Here is a 23,598-nt window from a genome sequence, read left to right as displayed (position 1 = left end):
CACCTCAATGCTTGTGCCAGACCAAACAGGGACGCTGGACGTCAATGGAAAGCACAATTCAGCTTTGTTTTCAAAACTTTTGGGAGGGTGATCTATGTATGCCCCACCTTGATGTATGTATTCAATCCACGCCGTCCATTCCTTTCCCAAGCTCGTTTTAGGCGTTGAGTCGAAAGATGGGACCAATCAGACTTTCAGGCGGGCCATAACATGGCAAACAGTGGGTTTACCATTGAAATATCCCCTGTTGTTTCTATACACCGAAACAGGCCCAATATTGGGCTTGTTTTGCTTGTTTTGAGCTGTGGAGGGCCATTGGACGGGGTAGATTCACCTAATGTGGGCCCCACATGAGCAAAAACGTAGAAAAACCAGAAAACAAAAAAAAATAAATAAAAAAATTAACATCAGCAGCAGCAGGCGCTGCTTGCGCACCAGCGGGCGGGCAGAAAGAAGGAACCCATGGCCCCTGCCATGGGCCCCACCATGATGTATATTTAGGTGGGCCATTACCAGAAGTGGGCCCCCTCCAAATTCCAACGCCATCCACAGATCAGGTGGCCCACACCGTAGGGAACAGTGGGATTAAACGTCTGCCCTTGGAACCCTTTTTGGGTCCAAAGAAGTTTTAGATCAAGGTGAAATTTATTTTTACCCTTCATCTAGGTCTACGTGACCTTATCAACGGGTTGGATGGCGTATTAACATTATGGTGGGCCCCACATGGAGCCCACAGTGATATATGTGTTTTATTACCACCATCCAGGTGGATGGTGGAGCCCACTGTGATATATGTGTTCTGTCCCCACCGTCCAGGGGACGGTGAGTGTGTGAGTGTGCGTGTGTGCGTGTGTGCGTGTGCGTATGTGCGTATATATATATATAATATTATATTATATATAATGTTGTATATACTATATATAAATTATATATTATATTATATATAATATACTGGGTGGTGGGCCTTCATGTGGCCACCCCCCCCCCCCCCCCCCCCACCATGATGCATGGGTTGCACTCAATCCGTCTAACCATCTTAAGAAGCTCATTTTATGGCATGAGCTAAGGACTGAGTCAAATCTATAGATCAAGTGGACCCCACCTTGTCATATGTATGGGGCCCATCTTGAGTTAATTGTGGCCACCCATTGAGACCCCACCTTGACATATGTATGAGGCCCATCTCAGTTTATTTGTGGCCCATTGATGTGTATGTGGCCTAATTGGTGCGGCCCATTTGATATACATAAGGCCCATGTGATTAGGCCTATTGTGATGTATTTTAAGGCCCATGGGTTATGGCCCATTGCAATGTACTTAAGGCTCGTTGGTGAGGCCCATTAATGCGGCCCATTTGATGAATGTAAGGCCCATGTGATACGACCCATTTGATATATTGAAAGCCCAATGGGATGTACCTAAGGTCCATTGCAATGTGTGATCCCAACATGGTTTATGTAATGATGTTTATGGCGGGCTATGCCTTGGGAGCAATGGTGGTTTGACGTCCACATTGCAAGTATAATATTGGTTAAATGTCCACATTACAACTCTCCCTAGGGTCCATTGATAGGCCCGTACCTGTTGTGTGTAAGCCGTCTGGGCCATCTGCGTGGTAAGGATAGTGCATTACTTTATAACATGTTTAGTTCTATGATTCATGATCATATGCATCATACGTATGCATGATATGAGAAATGACTGATCATAGCATATTTGAGGGCGGCTTGCGTTACGGTCTTTGAGGCCTTGTTATTGAGCATGAGCTCTCGACTTTCGAGGGAGTGGTACGAAAGGCCCAGATTTTTGAGGCTAAGTAGGACGGTTCTCAGTCTGATCGCGGTTAGAGGAGGGACCGGAAGAGGTAGGCTCCTTCTAGTGATTCCCAGCAGGGTCGACCACAGCAGAGGCGCACAGGTCGCCTAGCCTTCCGAGCGCCAGCAGCACCTCCGAGGCAGTTCACCGGCTCTTGTTTTAGGTGCGGTGCGACGGGACACCGTATGTGGGAGTGCCCCCGCCCCCAGCAGCAATAGCAGTAGCCGAGAGGTCCACAACAATCTCTACCACAGCAACATCAGAGACCCCCACAGCAGTAGCGACAGCAACCCCCACTACTGAGGCCACCTCAGCAGTAGCATCAGCACCAGCCTCCGATATCGCAGTAGCAGAGGCAGCAGTTTCGACCACCTCAGCGACCCTAGTAGCAGTAATAGCACTCTCAGAAGGGACAAGCACCTCCTCAGCTGGCTCAGGCTAGGTTTTATGCGGCTTAGTAGGATCCTCAGTCATCTGGAGGAGTCGTTGAGGGTATACTTCCAGTATCCGCATGCATTGCACGTGTGTTGTTTGATTCTGGTGCATCGCATTCTTTTGTGGTCGAGAGTTTTTGCCGATCGACTGGTTTGCCATTGGAGTCTACTCGTGAGGGTTTGTCAGTATCGACTTCCTTGGGAAAGACTGCAGTGTTGGGTCGATTTTGCTAGTCTTGCCCCGTTCTAGTTGGGGATATCTTTTTGCCTGCTGATCTGTTTGCATTACCGATGTCCGAGTTCGACGTCATCTTGGGCATGGATTGGCTTACCGAGTACCATGCCATATTGGATTGCTCTGCGAGGACAGTCACGTTTTGTATACCCGGCTTGCCACAGTTCCAGTTCATTGCTGAGCCCAGAGGAGAGCCGTTGTCTTATATGATGTCATGTGCCATAGAGGAACCCATAGCAGTGAACATTGACCAGTTGCCCGTAGTTTGCAATTTTCCTAATGTGTTTCAGGAGATTCCGGGATTACCGCCTCGTCGACTCACCGAGTCTCAGATTGATCTCGTACCCGGTACCACGCCTATTTCGAAGGCCCCGTAACGTATGGCACCATTGGAGTTGCGAGAACTGTAGAAGCAGTTAGACGAGTTGCGTGAGTTGGGCTTTATCCGTTTGAGCAGTTCGCCGTGGGGAGCACCGGTACTCTTCGTGAAGAAGAAGGATGGCTCGTTGAGGCTCTGCGTAGATTACCGCGAGCTCAATAAGGTCACAATCAAGAACAAGTACCCGCTCCCAAGGATTGATGATTTGTTTGATCAGCTGCAAGGTGCACAGTTCTTTTCGAAGATTGACTTGCGTTCCGGTTATCATCAGATTTCGGTCCGAGAGAAGGACATTCCAAAGACAGCATTCAGGACGCGTTATGGTCATTTCGAGTTTCAGGTCATGTCCTTTGGACTGACCAATGTGCCCGCAGTGTTCATGCAGTTGATGAACGAGGTCTTCCGCCCTTATCTCGATCACTTTGTTGTAGTCTTCATCGACGACATTCTGATTTATTCGAGGACCCGTGAGGAGCACGGGCAGCATCTGGAGGTTACGTTGTAGACCCTCCGCGCACACCAGCTATATGCGAAGCTGGAGAAGTGCGAGTTTTGGCAGGAGGTGATGAAGTTCCTCAGTCACGTGGTGACGAGGGAGGGTGTCGCAGTGGACCTCACGAAGGATGAGGCAGTGCGTTAGTGGGGCCAGCCCATGACCGCGTCCGAGATCCGCAGTTTCCTTAGTTTAACGAGCAATTACCGGCGTTTCATTGAGGGCTTCTCTCGTATTGTAGCCTCACCGACCAGGTTGACTCAGAAGGGCACAAGTTTATTTGGAGCGACGCCTGCGAGCGAGCATTTATGGAGTTGAAGGACCGCCTCAAATCCACTCCTGTCCTCACTCTTCCTTTTGGGAGTGATGGCTTTATTATATTTACCGATGCCTTGCATATTGGTTTGGGTGTTGTCCTGATGCAGCACGGGAGACCAGTGGCCTTCGCGTCTCGTCAGCTCAAGGTTCATGAACTGAACTACCCCACGCATGATTTAGAGTTGGCTGCAGTTGTCTTTGCATTGAAGGTGTGGAGACACTATCTCTATGGGGTTAGGTTCGAGCTCTTTTCTGATCACAAGAGCTTAAAGTACCTCTTCTCACAGTCTGAGTTGAACATGAGGCAGAGGCGCTGGATGGAGCTCCTGAAGGACTATGATTTCGATCTCCAGTATCACCCGGGTAAGATGAATGTGGTGGCGGATGCCCTCAGCCGTTAGCCACGAGGCCTGGTGGCGCATATGATGATTTAGGAGTAGCGGATGCTCAAGGATATAGCAGAGTACGACTTTGAGTTTGGCTTGCAGTCTTCCATTGTGCAGTTATCGAGCCTGTCGATTCAACCCTCTCTTGTCGCAAGGGTGATCGAGGCTCAGCAGGCAGACGAGTCGTTACAGAATTACCGAGCAGAGGCAGCATCTGATAGTCAGGCTGATTGGCAGATTGGTACAAATGGTGGACTTCGCTTAAGAGGCCGATTATGTGTCCCGGATATTCCTGAGCTACGCAGAGATCTTATGACCGAGGCACATCAATCGAGGTTTTCTATCCATCTTGGCTCGACAAAGATGTACCGCGATATGAGGCGACAGTATTTTTGGGTGGGGATGAAACGCTAGATCACCAGTTTTGTGGCCGAGTGTGACACATGCCAGCATGTCAAGGCCGATCATCAGAGACCCCCTAGTCTATTGCAGCCGTTCAGTGTCCCGATGTGGAAGTGGGAGCACATATCTACAGATTTCATTATGGGCTTGCCGAGGACTCAGCGCGGTCATGACGCCATCTGGGTTGTTGTGGATCGTCTGACGAAGTCGGCACATTTTATTGCGATACGTGCGACTTGTACTTTGGACCAGCTTGCGAGATTATTTATCGAGGATATTATGAGACTGCATGGCGTTCCAGTCTCGATCGTTTCTGACCAAGACCCGAGGCTCACGTCTCAGTTTTGGGGGAGCTTCCAAAGAGCGATGGGTACTGATTTGTAGCTCAACACCACGTACCATCCGCAGACCGATGGCCAAACCAAGAGGGTTAACCAGATCCTTGAGGATATGCTTCGGGCCTACGCGATTGATTTCGAGGGTAGCTGAGATGAGCATCTGTGATTGGCTGAGTTCGCATACAATAACAGCTATTAGGAGACCATCAGCATGGCTCCTTTTGAGGCACTATATGGCAGACCATGCAGATCACCAGGTTATTGGACCGAGGTTGGAGAGCGTCGTCTCCTAGGTCCCGTGCTTGTGCAGGAGACATCAGAGGCTATTGATATCATCAGGCAGAGGATGCGCACAGCTCAGAGCCGGCAGAAGAGTTTTGCTGATCGTCGGCGTCGTCCCTTGGAGTTTGATGTAAGGGACCATATGTATCTCAAGGTCTCGCCCGTGAAGGGCATAGTTCGATTTGGAGCGAAGGGCAAGCTTTCCCCGAGATTCATAGGACCTTTTGAGATCACTGGGCGCATTGGCGTCGTAGCCTATCGGCTTATCTTGCCATCTCAGTTGTCTGGCGTCCACAACATTTTTCATGTCTCCATGTTGAGAAAGTGTGGGTCAGACATCGTTCCTATTATTGACTGGCAGCTGTTAAAGGTTCGAGAGGATGCTTCCTATATTGAGCAGCCAGTCCGTATCCTTGATCGGAAAGATCAGGTCCTCCGGACTAAGATCATTCTGTTGGTGAAGGTTCAGTGGGGTCACCATTCTATCGAAGAGGCTTCTTGGGAGCGCGAGGTTGAGATTCGAGAGCGTTATCCCCATCTTTTTGATGATTGATTATGTTGTGTTATCTCTGATTTTATATAGTGATGCTATGTTTCTTCTTCTTCTTGAGTTATGTCTATTTGCGATGATTATGTAAATTTCGAGGATGAAATTTTTATTAGGAGGGGAGAGCTGTAAGCCCCGTATCCTAGACCATACCGTTCCATAGACTTCCACAATTTTTTCGATCGAATTTCAGCAACCTTCGACCCTTAACCGGTATTTACGGGCGACCCTAATTCACTTGCCGTCAACTCGAGTCGACTTAACCCGAGACTGATACCTTAGCGACCGCGTCATCGCCGTGGTTCTGATGCCGCGACTCGTGCGCCAAGGCGATACCGTGGTTAGGAGATGTGGGCTAGCGTTCGGTGCGAGAAAAATGCCGCGCGTGTGAATTTCGAGAGAATCTCTACGAGATGTCACATCAATCAATCAACCCATCAATCCCATCATGTCAAGTACACATCACCTCTCACCCATTCCCAAGCAACCACAAAAGTTAAAAAGTTCTTATAAAGCCCATACTTTTCTTACACCATTTGCCACAAAAGTCAAAAGAAGCCTTACACACCCATCCCTCTCTCTCCCATCCATCACTCCATCACACATCACCCATCTCTCTTTACAACTCTCTCTCTCCTTCATTTTCAAATCCAATCCAAGCAACCCAAGAGCACCATCCGTCCAAGCCTCTCTCATTCCTCCCAAGCTTCAAGTGTGGCCCATTTCCTACCCCTTCATCTCTCATCTCAATCATCCAAACCTCATCTCCTCTGTTGGAATCGAAGCTAAGGAGCTAAGGAAGCCAAGGGAGCAAGAAGATCAAGCGATGGGTACTTTGATAGAGTAGTTTTAATATTTTCAAGATGGGCCAAGTGAGGCCAACCGATCAATGGTTTGGATCTCACTTTGGACCCTAAGTTATGGCCGATGGCCCACTTGGATCATCATGATCATTCCATGATAGGGCCATTTTCCATGGATCCCATCATGATGTTTATTTTACTTGTATACTTAGGGTCATCTAGACCGTCTATTTTAGTGGAGAAGGGATCTCCACCGTTGGATTTCGATTTAATGGGCCCACATGTAATGGCCCACTTGATTTATGTTGTAGATCATTGAAGGGAGGGCCCATAGTGTCGGGGTCCCTCCATCTTGCGTGTCCCACTCTCTATCTCTCTCTCTCTCCCTCTCTATTTCATATTTTTCTTATGTGATCATAACATGGTTGTATGGCCCACTTGAATGGACCCCACCGTGAGGCATGTATTCTATCCAAACCATCTACAAGTGGGGCCCACTTTGTGTGTATTGTACCCACACCATACTCCATTTGGTGGCCCACCTAGCCGGGCCCACCTTATGTACCTGGGTTGCCCAGACCGTCCAGCGTCCAGGGACGCTGGACGTCAATGGAAAGCACAATTCAGCTTTGTTTTCAAAACTTTTGGGAGGGTGATCTATGTAGGCCCCACCTTGATGTATGTATTCAATCCACGCCGTCCATTCCTTTCCCAAGCTCGTTTTAGGCGTTGAGTCGAAAGATGGGACCAATCAGACTTTCAGGCGGGCCATAACATGGCAAACAGCGGGTTTACCATTGAAATATCCCTGTTGTTTCTATACACCGAAACAGGTCCAATATTGGGCTTGTTTTACTTGTTTTGAGCCGTGGAGGGCCATTGGACGGGGTAGATTCACATAATGTGGGCCCCACATGAGCAAAACCATAGAAAAACCAGAAAACAAAAAAAAATAAATAAATAACATCAGCAGCAGCAGGCGCTGCCTGCGCACCAGCGGGCGGGCTGAAAATAGGAACCCATGGCCCCTGCCGTGGGCCCCACCATGATGTATATTTTATATCCACCCGTTCATCGTGTAGGCCACTTCCTGAAGTGGGCCTACTCCAAAAATCAACCTGATTTAGAGCTCAGGTGGCCCACACCGTAGGGAACAGTGGGATTAAACGTCTACCCTTGGAACCCTTTTGGGGTCCACAGAAGTTTTGGATCAGGGTGAAATTTGTTTTTACCCTTCATCTAGGTCTACGTGACCTTATCAATGGGTTGGATGGCATATCAACATTATGGTGGGCCCCACGTGGAGCCCACAGTGATATATGTGTTTTATTACCACTGTCCAGGCGGACGGTGGAGCCCACTGTGATATATGTGTTTTGTCCCCACCGTCCAGGGGACGGTGGGTGTGTGAGTGTGCATGTGTGTGTGTGTGTGTGTATATAATATTATATTATATATAATGTTGTATATACTATATATAAATTATATATTATATTATATATAATATATTGGGTGGTGGGCCTTCATGTGGACACCCCCCCACCATGATGCATGGGTTGCACTCAATCCATCCAACCATCTTAAGAAGCTCATTTTATGGCATGAGCTAAGGACTGAGTCAAATCTATAGATCAAGTGGACCCCACCTTGTCATATGTATGGGGCCCATCTTGAGTTAATTGTGGCCACCCATTGAGACCCCACCTTGACATATGTATGAGGCCCATCTCAGTTTATTTGTGGCCCATTGGATGTGCATGTGGCCTAATTGGTGCGGCCCATTTGATATACATAAGGCCCATGTGATTAGGCCCATTGTGATGTATTTTAAGGCCCATGGGTTATGGCCCATTGCAATGTACTTAAGGCTCGTTGGTGAGGCCCATTAATGTGGCCCATTTGACGAATGTAAGGCCCATGTGATACGGCCTATTTGATATATTGAAAGCCCAATGGGATGTACCTAAGGTCCATTGCAATGTGTGATCCCAACATGGTTTATGTAACGATGTTTACGACGGGCTATGCCTTGAGAGCAATGGTGGTTTGACGTCCACATTGTAAGTATAATGTTGGTTAAATGTCCACATTACAACTCTCCCTAGGGCCCATTGATAGGCCCGTACCTGTTGTGTGTAAGCCGTCTGGGCCATCTGCGTGGTAAGGATAGTGCATTACTTTATAACATGTTTAGTTCTATGATTCATGATCATATGCATCATACGTATGCTTGATATGAGAAATGACTGATCATAGCATATGCCTTCGGGCAGATTGTTTAGGGGCTCCCGGATAGGGGGTGTTGCCTACATGAGCGCACGATACGTGCAGGATTATTGTATGACTGGATAGTGTGATTCATGCATTCGCATTATGTGATATGGTTACTGTACGCCCTAGCGACATCAGGGCCGTAGCCTCCACAGACGTATCGTGATTGGCAAGATTGGATACCGAAAATATTGTTCTACATGGGATGTTATAGATATCTCTGGGTGAAAGTCCCTAAACCCTTATGGTATCAAGAGGTTGCTCCAACGTCTAGACTGAGTGGGTGCATAAGCGCCGAGTGTCGATTACCAGACGGTTAAGCTTTCCTCTGTGTCGTGGTCGGTTGGAAGGGGGTGCGGTCTTACCCGCCCGAGAGGAGGGGACAAAGCTAAGCTGAGTCTGACCAGCTCAAGGGATGGGTCCACTATTGACGAGCCGAGCCCGATATTGGCAGGCGGATAGTGAGGTCTTTTCCATCCAACTTATTGCGCGCGATGGGGCGGCAATCTGGCTTGGAGTGTACTAGACCCCGGTGATATTGCAGATTTGAGCTGTATTGATATGTGGACTTAGATGAGGATTTATATACTTGAGTTGCATTTCGTATTACATGGTCTTGGTATGGCCAATATCATTCATGCTTTGCACTGCATGGCCTTGGTACGACTAATAGCATTCTTGGCTTTCATCAGCATGTTCCGCATTACTCTAATACTGCATAACTGCACCACTACCTTACGTACACACTTACACCACCCTCTAAGCTTTTTATAAGCTTATGCATGACCGTTGCGTGCAGGTGACGTTAGATCGCAGCAGCGCTGAGGCAGGAGCACTTAGCAGATCATTTTGGAGTTTTTGTTCATCATCATTGTATTTCCCTTTATGCTCATTGTACTTGTAAAGTTTTTGATCATAGTGGAAATGTGATGGAGTTTTTGGTTGTTGTTTGTGGGTTATGCCTTTGGTTATGCTTATTATGAATCAAACTGATGTTGAAAATCCTCCTCGTAGCATCCCAGGATCAGAACCTGGCGAATGAGCGCTGGGAGCCGAGAATGGGGTTCTACGGAGGCTGTCGGCGCCGGATTCGGTGATCGGGAATTTTGTGAGCCCGGTTTCCGAGTTTGGGGCGTGACAGGCATCTTCTACCCTTTTGAATATGATGTTTAGGTAGGGACATCACAACAGCATAGTTTAAAAACTGGACTTGATATCCAGTTAGGTTGGGTGAACTCAAAGACTCAATTTTACTAAACCACAGATATTTAATAACTAAACCACAGATAAGATTTTACTAATAATAAGCACTTGGAAAAGCAATGAGTATAAAAAGAAAACCCCACATCAGAAATGCTCCAAATACCCTAGAAAATTCCAGAATGCAGAAAATAAATTAAATAAATAAATAAGAATAACAGAATCTGAAAAGCAAAATAACCAGACCAACGCACCATTCTCGATAACACAGCCCATCTCAGAAAAGAAAATAAAACAGAAAACTAAAAACCGACATCTATAAAACCACAATTTCCATGTAATCCTTCTCTTCAAAACAAAACAAAACAAAAAGAAAAAGAAAAAAAACCCATCTAGAATCTCAATTCAAAATTCACAGCAACAAAACCAAAATGAATAAAAATGGAGAGAGAGAGAGAGAGAGAGAGAGAGAAGCAAAGCAACAGCTAAAAACGAGCATAATTTCCATACTCTCCCACCCACCATAGAGGAGAAAACAAATGAAAAAATAGAAATAGAAAAAAATGAAGCTTCAAAAACCAACTTGCTGTTTTTGAAGCTTTGATTTCCCAATGAGAATAGGAATCTTCAAGAGATTTTCTCCTCACCTCTGCTCTGCTCTGCGGGATTTTGCTATCACATTCTCTCTCCCTCAATCCTAAGCACACAGTGTTGCGACCGGCCTTGTTCCCGCCCAAGGACGGCAACCTGTTTAGAGGAAGACGATAGGTCAAGCAGGATTGCAAATGCGAAGTCGGAGCGGAGTGGGAGTACATGCAAGATGAGGTTTGCAATAAGGCGTACCTATGAGGGAGCGTTGCGAGAGATGGATATGCGGTTTGGGTGGGGACACTGATATATAGATGGAGATGAGCCCCAGGTGTTCCGTGCTCTCGCGGACCACCCTCCCTTCCATCCAACATTGTAGTCTTGAAACAAATCTCGCCTGAATCGCTGTGATTTCCTAGCGAATCCCCCATCTTGGAAATGTAAAATCACCCCTGCCATCTGCACGCCGCCCGTTTATTAATCAAACACGTGAAATGATCATAAATAGCCATTTCACGGTGATTTCACCCTACCTGCAAAAACAAACAGGCCCTTAAAACACCGTCCCAGGTGGGAGTGAGTAGCTAACTCAGTGGCTCCATTAGTTCCAAGTTACACATGCTATCGACACAATCAACGCAGTTAATGATAAATAAGAAATCAAACAATTCCTAAATACTCTTGTTAAATGTGGATACGAAGATATGACATGATGCATGCCCTTTCCAAACAACACTCCCTCACACGCGACTCCAACTACCTGGTTCGCAAATGACAACACTTCTTGGTATCAAGATTTCTTGTGCGCAATTATTAGGGTTTGGATTAGGTAAATTCATATGTAACACCCTGAAAATTGGGGGTCGCGTATACACTCGACTCCATAGTTCCCGAGTGTCACTTAACCGATTTTTAATAATTATGCGTTTAATTCAATTTAATTACGCAGCCTGGAGTTTCCTAGAACATGAAGCACAACCGCACAAGTCTACTGAAATGAGATGATCAAATATATACAGGTCCAAAAGAATGCAAATGGGCCGCACAAGGCGTCGCCCAATAAAATCACAAAAGAATGTTATGTCTAAGAAAGAATAAGGCTGAGTCCACAACTCAACGATTTAAACTCCGCCCATCAGGTCGACGGAGAGCCGCCCATTAACTGAAAGTAGGACAGCTCGTCCTCCTCGTCTAAGTTGGCACCGACAAGCTCCTCGTACTCCTCGTCACCTACAGCTACAGTAAATTCTAGTTGGTGTTTTAAAACACCGCCCCAGAGTCGGAGTGAGTGATCAACTCAGTAGGTGTTATTAGTCTTAAGTTGTAACAAGCATCAGTTATAATAAGAATTTAATGAAAAGTAGTCAATCATAAATACCTAACTAATCTTATTAATGCGCATGTATGACGGATGATATGATGCATGCCCTCGCCACAACTCTCCCTCGAGCGACACTATCTAACGATCGTGTATGACCAACACTCCCTTAGAGTGACCTCGACTGTCGAGTCGCCACCCTAGCTAATGCGATGTAATGCGATAGTGTTAGCTAAGTTCTTAGTTAAGTCCTTTCATCTAGCAGATTGGGGAATCTGATACACCCCACGTATTAAATACACTGAACGAGTTACGAGGCTAAGAAACCCCAACGTGTGAGGCCAAGACCCCGCGATCCTTGATCTCATCGGGTTCCCCGTCCCCGACTTCAAGCACACAGGGAGTGCTGAGAGAAAGGGATTGCTCACGGTCACTACGGGGAGGCGGGTCACCCCAGTATAGGCTGACAGCTCGGACACAGTGTCCCATTCCACCATGCCCTGATCATGAGACTGTGGATCAATATTTCACCCGGTTCGATGGGCTACAATAGTTGTAGGGTATTCCAGATTCTGTACATAAGTGAGCAAACATAGTTAACAAACAGGGTTGGAAAGTAAATAGGCTAAACCGCACGAGTCAGACGAGCATGCAATGAATGACATCAGGTACAAGGGACCCATGTAGTCGAACTACTGCCTCCCGTACACACCCGTCCAAACCCACGGGTTTAGCCCTAGCATAGTCCTACCGATGGGACTACCGTCTCTTCTCATGTTCTCGACCAACCCAAGAGTTCAATGTTACTTCATAGCATCCCAACCATCAAGATTATCAACTAGCATAATATTATCATGTTTACATACATCACCACATATGGTTCGATTATTCCTAACAAGCATGCTATAACCACATGAACAAGGTGCATGAGAGTGGTGTGGATTAGGGAGGAAGTTAAGCACTTCCTACACCTCAAGAGATCAAATACACAAGAGTAGTGAATCATACACACTATGAAGCAACACATGTGAGAAAAGAAATCAACAAATATGAGCATGTAATCATCCATACACGAGATCATGAGAGGCAAGATTAACATCAAGAAGAACTAAACATGCAATTCCATACAATCCCAACAACATACCATTCCTAAGTTCCTCTAGATTCTTCTATACAATATCTCAAGCAAACAAAATCATTAAACTCCTACTATAATTGGTGCTAGGCCACCTAAGGATAATAGTCTGCACTTTCGGGTCGTTGGAGACTCGAAAATTGACCTAGGAACACTACTAAAAAAGGGGCAAAGGATTCAGACCACGTTACCTTTTTGCTACAGATATAAACCTTAGCTATACTTGCTACGGTTTTAATCCGTAGCTAAAAATTGGATACACCATTAATAATGAATAGTGTTGTAAGGGGCTCTATGAGACTTAAAAAAAACTATATATTCTATCTAAGCCGTCTATATATTTGTAAATATTACTTTAGAGGTTGAAAAAAAATCAGCTAGATTAAAGGCTCAAGTGGACCACACGGCAGGAAATATTGATATTAAATTACAGTTGCTTCTTATGGTGTGGTCTAGTTGGGTCTTAAATATACCTGAAATTTTATTTCTTAAATTAAAATAATTTATTAAAATTATATATAGGATGGATTAACGAAATACATCATGGTGGGCCCCACGGAGTCCCTAATTGGTCCGTTCGTCAAAAAGCCCCAAATTTGGGCGCGCGGTCTAAAAATATCAGCGCCCAAACACTCTCTCGCGCACTCTCTCTCCTTGACTCTCTCTCGCGCACTCTCTCCATCTCTCTCTCTCTCTCTCTCTCTCTCTCTCTCTCTCTCTCTCGCACTCTCTCTCCCTATCTCTCTCTCTCTCGCGCAATCTCTCTCCCTGTCTCTCTCTCTACCGCAACCTAGCTGCCCTGTTCTACTGCAACCCAGCTGCCCTACAACGGCATTGTAACGGTGCTCCGACCACACCTCATCGGCCTATAAATCCAACGGATTAGGGTTTCCACTTCTGGAAGGTGATATTCTTTTGATCTTCTTAGCTTTAATATATTCACGATTGTTTGATAGTGCTAAATTCAAGAAATGAAATTCTCTTTCCTTTTTATTTTCCGGATTTCTTCTTTGAAGTTCGATGACTCGTTTATTTTGATATTGATGTTGCTCACCAAGTGTTTGATGAAATGACTCAACGAAGTGACGGCTAGTGACAAGGAAGGTATGCACACCAAACAAATACCATTTTTCCTTGATTTTGATGTTGCATATAAGGTGTTTAAGGAATACTTGCTGCTGTTTTACAAATAGTGAGAAACTGAAAGTGCCCTGTATGTGTTTGTGAAAACGCTGCTAGGCTCAATTTTGGATGAAACTCGGCTTTACTGGCCCAACCTGCTGACCAAACCGAGCCAAGCTGAGTTCAAGTTGGGATCAGCTAGTGGCCAAGCTGAGGTCAGCTTTGAGCCATTGATAAGTGGGAACTCAAAACGGTGTCCCACACCATCTTCACACTGTAGGCACTCGGGTGAGATTCTTGAATCAGACGGTTCCGCTGCTTGCATAGTGATGATGGCGGAATACAATTTCATGGGTCTGGATCACATCCCCCGAATAGGTTGAAAGGAAATGACAAGGTTATGTGAAGTCGAGGATTGATTCCATATAGGCAACGGGGACTTTTTCATTTTAAGCATACCAATGATTTTCAAGAGATCAATACTTTATTTAAAAAATTAATATTAATGAAACTACTAACTTCAATTCAGAAAAAAATAAGGTAATGGCCTAAGGTTTTTGTTTTAATTATTTAAAACTGGTGAGGTAAAATTGTTTAAGAGATGTTCGTATGAAGGGTTGTCTATCACTACAATCCCCTTCACATAAACAACAATAATAGATAAGGAGGCTCTATAATTTTTAAAGGACATTAATCCTGAAGCTCTTGAAACATGTGCCAGGAAATTATTTTGAAAAGCTTTAGTATGATATCATGTAAATTTAAAAATCAGTCCTTGGAGTACTTTTCCTCCGTAAGACCACGTGATATGGTACATACTCACTCTAACAATATCTGGATCCCATCATAATGCACGGTTTTTACTAATGAAGGAACTAATTGTACCAAACATTTACCCCTGTCAACTTGTGTTGCGTGCATTAGAGTGATTGGACTGTCCACATCCTACAAACCAATGATCTACTGTTCTGAGCATATATAATGAATTATGTTATAACAGATCATTTTGTTTTCTAACTTCTTGCCTGGAACACAATGAGTCATCCAAATAGGCCCTTTGTATTTTTTTTCTACTTTTGGTAATCGTTTGATGTAGAGATCTCACAATTTAATCAACCAATTAGACAAAATTTCATATGAAGTTCATTGCTCATCAGTTAGATGTGTCTCCAACACACATTTATGTACAACCCTGGACATTCATAAGGTGGCCCCTATGGACGAACGCCCCTCTCATCCCCAAGAATCAAGTTGGTCCATTTATTAGGTGGCAATGGATGTCTAAAGAAATGGGTGGCTTTGAAAATGACAACCAATGAGTTCTAGATCTGAAGCTGCAGTTCACTTCATATTCATGCATTTCTTGTTGCCTCAATAAACTTATGTATGTTTAGTTTTGGATTGTTGTGGATCATTCTGCAATTATCTCCTCCAAGTCTTGCAAAAGTTTTTTTTTTTTTTAAATACTCCTTTAAATCTCCACTATTGAACAGGTGAACTGTCCCACATTTTCTAGATATATGGTTGCCATAGGAACTTTATGTTGAAGTAATGAATAAGCAACTTTGCCTTTTGAATTTTAGGTTAATTGGAGAAAAGTTTCCTTGGCTACTCCTCATCATTTATTTGGTTATTTAGGTTGCTCTTACACAAATTCAGATGCAATGACCAGCAATTGAATTGACAACATGCGAAAATAGAAACAGGTTTGCAGCTGGTAATTACCAACTACTTCATGTGCATAAGGTATAAGTGCTCAGGATTCAGGTATGCAGGCATAATGGTTCGATTTTCAGATCCATTGCTCTAATGACAACTGAATATCAGATCCAATTAGAATTGGATAACAAAGAGGAAACATGTCTAGACAGAAATGTATTTCAAGCTGGCCAATACTCCTGTTCTGTTTTCTATTGATTTCATAAAATTAGTATCATTGCTTATTTTAGTATATATAAAAAAAAAAACAAACTTTCAATTGATGATGAGGACCATTGTGTGAATGTCTTGCAGGTATTTTTTATCACTAATCTTGAACCAGTGAAGACAATTGAATTTGTAAACTCTACCATTCTTACCTGCAGATTTTATGAAGGTGTTGTGCAACCCTATAACCCAGGACAAAAGAAACATGTGGTAAACCATGAGACTTGTGTACTTCTCTTAATTATCCCTGTCCAAATTGTCCCCTTTCTTGAAGACTTACTTGTTGAATGATATTTTCTTTAAAGATACTATATGATGATGGAGATGTGGAAGTTTTTAGGTTTTATAAGGAGCAGGGGGAGCTTATTAGTGAAGGTTTTGATCCTAGCAAGGTATTGATGTATGTATTATAGAGCAATCTTTTCTTCTTTAGCTAAATTGTAAATTTTTAGAATGAAATATAATGTGTTCAACCTTTTTCCAGTGACTGAAATCATCAAATGTTTCCTCATCCAAAGGAATGTAAGTATCACTGTCAAAAGCTTTTCTTTCCATGATTCAGTTTTGTGTCATTTTAGTTAATTAAAATACAGTTTAGGCTTTTATATCTAATTGCTTGTAAACAGGCTGTTGCATAGGTAATAACAGACGCTATGAAGACAAATCTTATGACATGATTTTACACTGATTTTCTCCTCATCTGTTTTTATGTCTCGGCTTCAAATAGGCTTGAGCAGTTATAGATGTTGTCAGTCCCACTGATATGTGTTGCAACAATTCGAGTAGCTTTGGATGCAGCAGGTTTCCCTGACGTGTCTATCATGTCGTGTACTACTAAGTAATTCTTTTTCCATTTCCTTATGATTAGACTGCATGTTGGCTAAATCTGTTAACATTGGTCGGATTTGTAGAAGAAATAAATGGGGATCGAAGTCTATAATTGTAGAAGAAATGAAAAAAGAAAAAAGAGAAAAGTGAATCTAGCAAGCTAGTGAAGGTTCATAGGTGAGATTGCTTGTTAGACAATGTCAGCTGGATCAGGAGGACGTTGGTTTATGTTCCCAAACAAAATGTTTAATCCAAGTGGATTGCATTTGGGCTTCCCTCCATTGGAGAATATGATAGACATGAAGATACTGTGAGTTGAATTGAATATACTACTATCCTTGGTATATATAACAATGTCAATGGTCTCTTGTTTATAGTGGCTTGCACAACCATGCTCAATTTTAGGAACTACAAAGTGTAATGTGGTACACATGCCATGTTTATAGTGGCTTTGTGCATGCTTATGGATTGTTGTGCTATACTAGCATTCAAACAACAAACCCCAAGATAACTAAGGAACTTTTCCATTTTTGTGTGAGTTGAGTTAGATTGTGAATATTTTCCACCATTTTTTCTATTTGGTTTCAGCATTGCATTGTTTTGAATGGTACTTGTGTTGGTATGGGCATTTATGAAGTTTTTTTTTAGCTATATCATGTTTTATAATTTAGCAAGCTAGAACTAATTTTGCTTTTGAAATCTCTTCAGGGATTAGGAAGCTGTTTATGCAAACCAGTCTCTCAGAATTATTACAAACATAACAGATCTATGCTCCATTTCTAGTTGGGCATGTCCTCTTGTATTTTCCTTTTGGCAAGTTGGTGTAGGATATGAGCTTCAAATTGGTACATATTCATCCTTTAGTTGAAAGTTCATATTCTTTTCCTATCTTAGTTATTTAATGTTGCCACTACAAGGTTCAATATTGAAATGGTAAAGTTTTTAACTACTTATTTTATCTTTGTTTTTTCCTGTTCTTCATAAATAATTTGATGTCTTAGCCTCCTGTCATTACCAGCTAGTCTTTTCACTATTTGTACATATGTCATCTCATGAGTCTTACTATTTGTAATTTTCTTACCCCTGTAGTGATTATCAGAAGCAGTGGGCCATCATTGAAAGAGTACCCTTGTAGTGAATCCTATTAAGGTATAGATAATATATGGTTTTAGTTCATGGTAAATGGTACCTTTTATTGTGGATCAGCCCTGGACCAAAGACCTGGTTACCTATTGTTGTAAGTTCGTATTGATTTTGCTAATTATAATAGAAAACAGACTCAAGCTCCAGCTGGGGGAGATTGTTACCACAATTCCAACTATCGGTAAGTACAATTTAGAAGGCAGATTTAAATTTTATTTATTATTTTATTTATTTGTAAATATGTGCCCATATGCATTGTCGGAGAAACTAAAAAACTTACTCATTCTCAGATTGCATTGTGGAATATGCATCCATTATTCAAAGAAAGGGCGACATTCCAAGCACTCACACTTTCTCTCCTTGCTTGCTAAATTGGTGAGTCTTCTTTCCTTCATACTATATGATTCACTGATGAAGTGGCCTAGCCATTTGGACAGGCCCATGTTTATATATTATCTCAAAATTGATGAAGTAGATCTGGATGTGCATCGGAGCTATCTGGATGTTGAGCGGGGATCCCTGGAAGGTGAGAACCACTGTTATGACCATGATGAAGCTGTCCATTTCTTATGGACAACAATATGGGTGGCCTGGCCATTTGGACAGGCCCATGTTTATATATTATTTTGAAATTGATGAAGCAGATCTAGATGTGCGTCGGAGCTATTTGGATGTTGAGCAAGGGTCCCTAGAAGGTGAGAACCACTATTATGACCATGATGAAGTTGTCCATTTTCTATGAACAATAATATGGGTGGCCTGGCCATTTAGACAGGCCCATGTTTATATATTATCTCGAAATTGATGAAGCAGATCCGGATATGCGTCGGAGCTACCGGATGTTGAGCGGGGTCCCTAGAAGGTGAGAACTGCTGTTATGACCATGATGAAGCTATCCATTTCCTATGGACAACATTGGAAGGGTCTGGCCAATTGGAGCAGGCTGTGTTTATATCTGTATTTGCAAGGACAACACCCTTAACCTAAACCACACCCTAAACCTATAACCTAAACCTAAACCTTAACCTATAACCTAAACTTTAACCTATAACATATAACCTATGACTTAAATCTATAACCTATAACCTAACCTAAACCTAAACCTAAACCTGTAACCTAAACCTAAACCTTAACCTATAACCTATAACCTAAACCTAAACCTAACCTAAACCTATAACCTAAACCTAAACCTATAACCTAAACCAAAACCTATAATTTAAAACCTAAACCTAAACCTAAACCAAAACCTAAAACCTAAAACCTAAACCTAAACCTAAAACCTAAATGTATTCTCAAATCCCTAAACCTAAACCTACACCTAATCCTAATCTCAACTACTTAACCTAAACCTAAACTTGAAAATCCAAACCTAAACCCAATCCCGAACTCGAAGCCGGTTTCCTAAACCTAACCTATTCTCAATTCCCTAAAGCTATAACCTATAACCTATAACCTATAACCTAAACCTAAACCTAACCTACACCTAAAACCTAAAACCTAAACCTAAACTTAAACCAAAACCTATAACCTTAACCTAAAACCTAAACCTAAACCTAAAACATAAATGTATTCTCAAATCTTTAAACCTAAACCTACACCTAATCCTAATCTCAACTACTTAACCTAAACCTAAACCTAAACCTAAACCAAAACCTATAACTTAAAACATAAACCTAAACCTAAACCAAAACCTAAAACCTAAAACCTAAACCTAAACCTAAACCTAAATGTATTCTCAAAACCCTACACCTAATCCTAATCTCAACTACTTAACCTATACCTAAGCTTGAAAATCTAAACCTAAACCCGATCCCGTACCCGAACCCGATTTCCTAAACCTAAACCTTAACCTATTCTCAATTCCCTAAAGTTATAACCTATAACCTATAACCTATAACCTATAACCTATAACCTAAACCTAAACCTAACCTAAACCTTTAACCTTAACCTAACCCTACAACCTAAACCTAAACCTAAACCAAAACCTATAACCTTAACTTAAAACCTAAAACATAAACCTAAACCTAAAACCTAAATGTATTCTCAAATCCCTAAACCTAAACCTACACATAATCCTAATCTCAACTACTTAACCTAAACCTAAACTTGAAAACCCAAACCTAAACCTGAACCCAAACCCGATTTCCTAAACCTAAACCTTAACCTATTCTCAATTCCCTAAAGCTATAACCTATAACCTATAACCTATAACCTAAACCTAAACCTAACCTAAACCTAAAACCTAAACCTATAACCTTAACCTAAACCAAAACCTATAACCTTAACCTATAACCTAAAACCTAAACCTAAACCTAAAACCTAAATGTATTCTCAAATCCCTAAACCTAAACCTACACCTAAGCCTAATCTCAACTACTTAACCTAAACCTAAACTTGAAAACACAAACCTAAACCCAATCCCGAACCCGAACCCGAACCCGATTTCCTAAACCTAAACCTTAGCCTATTCTCAATTCCCTAAAGCTATAACCTATAACCTATAACCTAAACTTAAACCTAACTAAACCTATAACCTAAACCTATAACCTTAACCTAAACCTAAACCTAAACCAAAATCTATAACCTTAACCTATAACCTAAAACCTAAACCTAAACCTAAAACCTAAATGTATTCTTAAATCCCTAAACCTAAACCTACACCTAAGCCTAATCTCAACTACTTAACCTAAACATAAACTTGAAAATAAACCCGATCCCAAACCCGAACCCGATTTCCTAAACCTAAACCTTAACATATTTTCAATTCCCTAAAGCTATAACCTATAACCTAAACCTAAACCTAACTTAAACCTATAACCTTAACCTAAACTTAAAACCTAAACCAAAATCTATAACCTTAACCTATAACCTAAAACCTAAACCTAAACCTAAACCTAAATATATTCTCAAATCCCTAAACCTAAACCTACACCTAATCCTAATCTCAACTCCCTAACCTAAACCTAAACCTAAACTTGAAAACCCAAACCTAAACCCAATCCCAAACCCGAACCTGATTTCCTAAACCTAAACCTTAACCTATTCTCAATTCCCTAAAGCTATAACCTATAACCTACACCTAAACCTAACCTAAACCTATAACCTTAACCTAAACCTAAAACCTAAACCTAAACCTAAACCTAAAACCTAAATGTATTCTCAAATCCTTAAACCTAAACCAACACCTAATCCTAATCTCAACTCCTTAAGCTAAACCTAAACTTGAAAACCCAAACTAAACCCGATCTCAAACCCGAACCCGATTTCCTAAACCTAAACCTTAACCTATTCTCAATTCCCTAAAGCTTTAACCTATAACCTAAACCTATAACCTAAACCTAAACCTATAACCTTAACCTAAACCAAAACCTATAACCTAAACCTTGACCTATAACCTATAACCTAAACTTATAACCTAACCTTAACCTTAACCTAAAACCTAAACCTAAACCTATAACCTAAAACCTAAACCTAAACCTAAAACTTAAATGTATTCTCAAATCCCTACACCTAATCCTAATCTCAACTCCCTAACCTAAACCTAAACCTACACCTAATCCTAATCTCAACTCCCTAACCTAAACCTAAACCTAAACTTGAAAACCCAAACCTAAACCCGATCCCGAACCCGAACCCGATTTCCTAAACCTAAACCTTAACCTATTCTCAATTCCCTAAAGCTATAACCTATAACCTATAACCTAAACCTAACCTAAACCTAAAACCTTAACCTAAACCTAAAACCTAAACCTAAACCTATAACCTTAACCTAAACCTAGGTTTTGAGTTTAAAAGTCCATCCTAGGTTTAAACACATTACTCATGTTGGATTTTGCCATAGTTTAGAAGATTTGTAGGTACATTTTTTATTTCTTCATATATAAGTATTTTTTTGTCTTTCTTCCTTTTGAGATGTGTATAAAGGCATGCTTGTTTGATTGTATCTACAAATTCTGTTTTATACAGGCTGACAAGCTAAAGAAGTCGGTAGAGTATGAAATTCATTTTCTCAAGGCAAGGGTTTCAGAACTTGAAAGTGATCTTGTGTCAAAGTCCATAGAAGTTACATCTGCAGTTTTAAGGAAAGAAGAAGCTCTATCTTCTGCATTTGCTGAAATTGACTGTCTGAAGGAAGAAAATTCTGTAAAAATGTAAGCATTATTGAATGCATATGGAGGGTGTTTACTGTGTTAGAGTGTATTTATTTCTTACACACGAGGGCACGCCTTAGTTGTAATTCTTATGATAGGTTAAGCACAGTGAAGTATTGTTTATTTAGAAATGTAAATGTAGGATGCATTGTATGATTTGATTGCTATTTGTAATAAATGCATCATTTTTTTCCCTGATTGCATTTTATGTACTGTTTCTATCAGCATTAAGCTTAGATGAGTTATCAATCATAGCAGGTTCTTGCAATAGAAACAGGTCGTATTATTACAATTTTTTAAAAAATAGCTACAAATATAATCCGTAGCTATAACTACGGCTTTTGTCCATAGCTATTGGTATTTATTGCTACGGATATTATTGGTGTTATTGGTATCTATTGCTACGGATATGATCCGTAGTACGTCCGTCGCTATTGGTGGGGTAACTAAAGGTATTGCTACGGATATAATCCGTAGCTATTGGTATCTATAGCTACGGATATAATCCGTTGCTATTGGTGTTGATTGCTACGGATTATATCCGTAGCTATTGGTATATATTGCTATGGATATAATCCGTAGCTATACCTTTAGCTATCCCACCAATAGCGATGGACGTGCTACGAATTATATCCGTAGCAAAAGGGCTTTTGCTACGATTTTTGGCCGTAGCCTTTACCCATTTTTCTTATAGTGGAATGGGGCTTTGGGGGGGTTGATCGGCCAGAATCCCTAAAACAAGTTCTTGCATGTGAGAAATCCACGCCGATCCCTTCTCAACACATGGGTTTCATAGAAAAAGGGATGAAAGATCTTCCCTAGACGACCAATGGACGAATGGGGGGTCAAGGAGGAGGGCTTCTCCTTGGAGAAGAGGTAGGGAGTTGTGGGGTTTGATTTCTTTGGGCCCTACCTCGATCTAGGATCCACCTTTCTCACCTTCACCCTCTCTTTCTTCTCCTTGCTCTTTCTTTACTCCCTTGGCAATGGTGGTTGTGGTGGGAGTTATAAGATAAGGGTTTGGGTTTATTTGCTAGACTTGGGCCCTTTGGTCCCAAGTTTCCACAAGTTTCCAAAATAGACCGCTAGGACTCTCATTGGTGTTGGGCAGCTCTAACACTCTCCTGGCCACCAAATTTGGTGGGTAGGTGCCTTATGGCCCAATGAGGGGCCATATAAAATTTGGAAATAAACAGATGAATGGTTATGGGGTTTGAGTAAACGATTCCCATCTTTAAATGAACCTGTGGGGTCCATTCTGGTGATTGGAGCAGTTCTAGTGGCCCTTTGGCCATGAAACTTATAGGATAGATGCTCTATGGCCCGATGAAGGGCCATGTAAAGTTTGGAAATGATCGGATATGGGGTTTAGTCACACGGGTCTGATTTGTGATCAACGGTCACCCTTCCATGATCGGGTCCCAGAGTTCATGGATGGATGTAGAAAAATACATTAGACCTTTACCATAAATATAGAAGAGTTC

General features: G+C 42.1%; 1 long non-coding RNA gene across 1 annotated transcript; it reads left to right on the top strand.

Annotated features, from left to right (window-relative positions):
• Positions 1 to 17,720: 17,720 nt before the first annotated feature.
• Positions 17,721 to 22,163, top strand: LOC131228543 (uncharacterized). Its single transcript, XR_009162999.1, has 4 exons — positions 17,721 to 17,753; positions 17,910 to 17,954; positions 18,254 to 18,338; positions 21,930 to 22,163. It is a non-coding gene; the product is annotated as an uncharacterized LOC131228543 (long non-coding RNA).
• The last annotated feature ends 1,435 nt before the right edge of the window (positions 22,164 to 23,598 follow it).

Source organism: Magnolia sinica, chromosome 2, assembly GCF_029962835.1.
Source record: "Magnolia sinica isolate HGM2019 chromosome 2, MsV1, whole genome shotgun sequence".
NCBI lineage: Eukaryota > Viridiplantae > Streptophyta > Magnoliopsida > Magnoliales > Magnoliaceae > Magnolia > Magnolia sinica.
The sequence above is the reverse complement of the archived record's forward strand: the minus strand, read 5'-3'. Positions and strand labels throughout refer to the sequence as shown.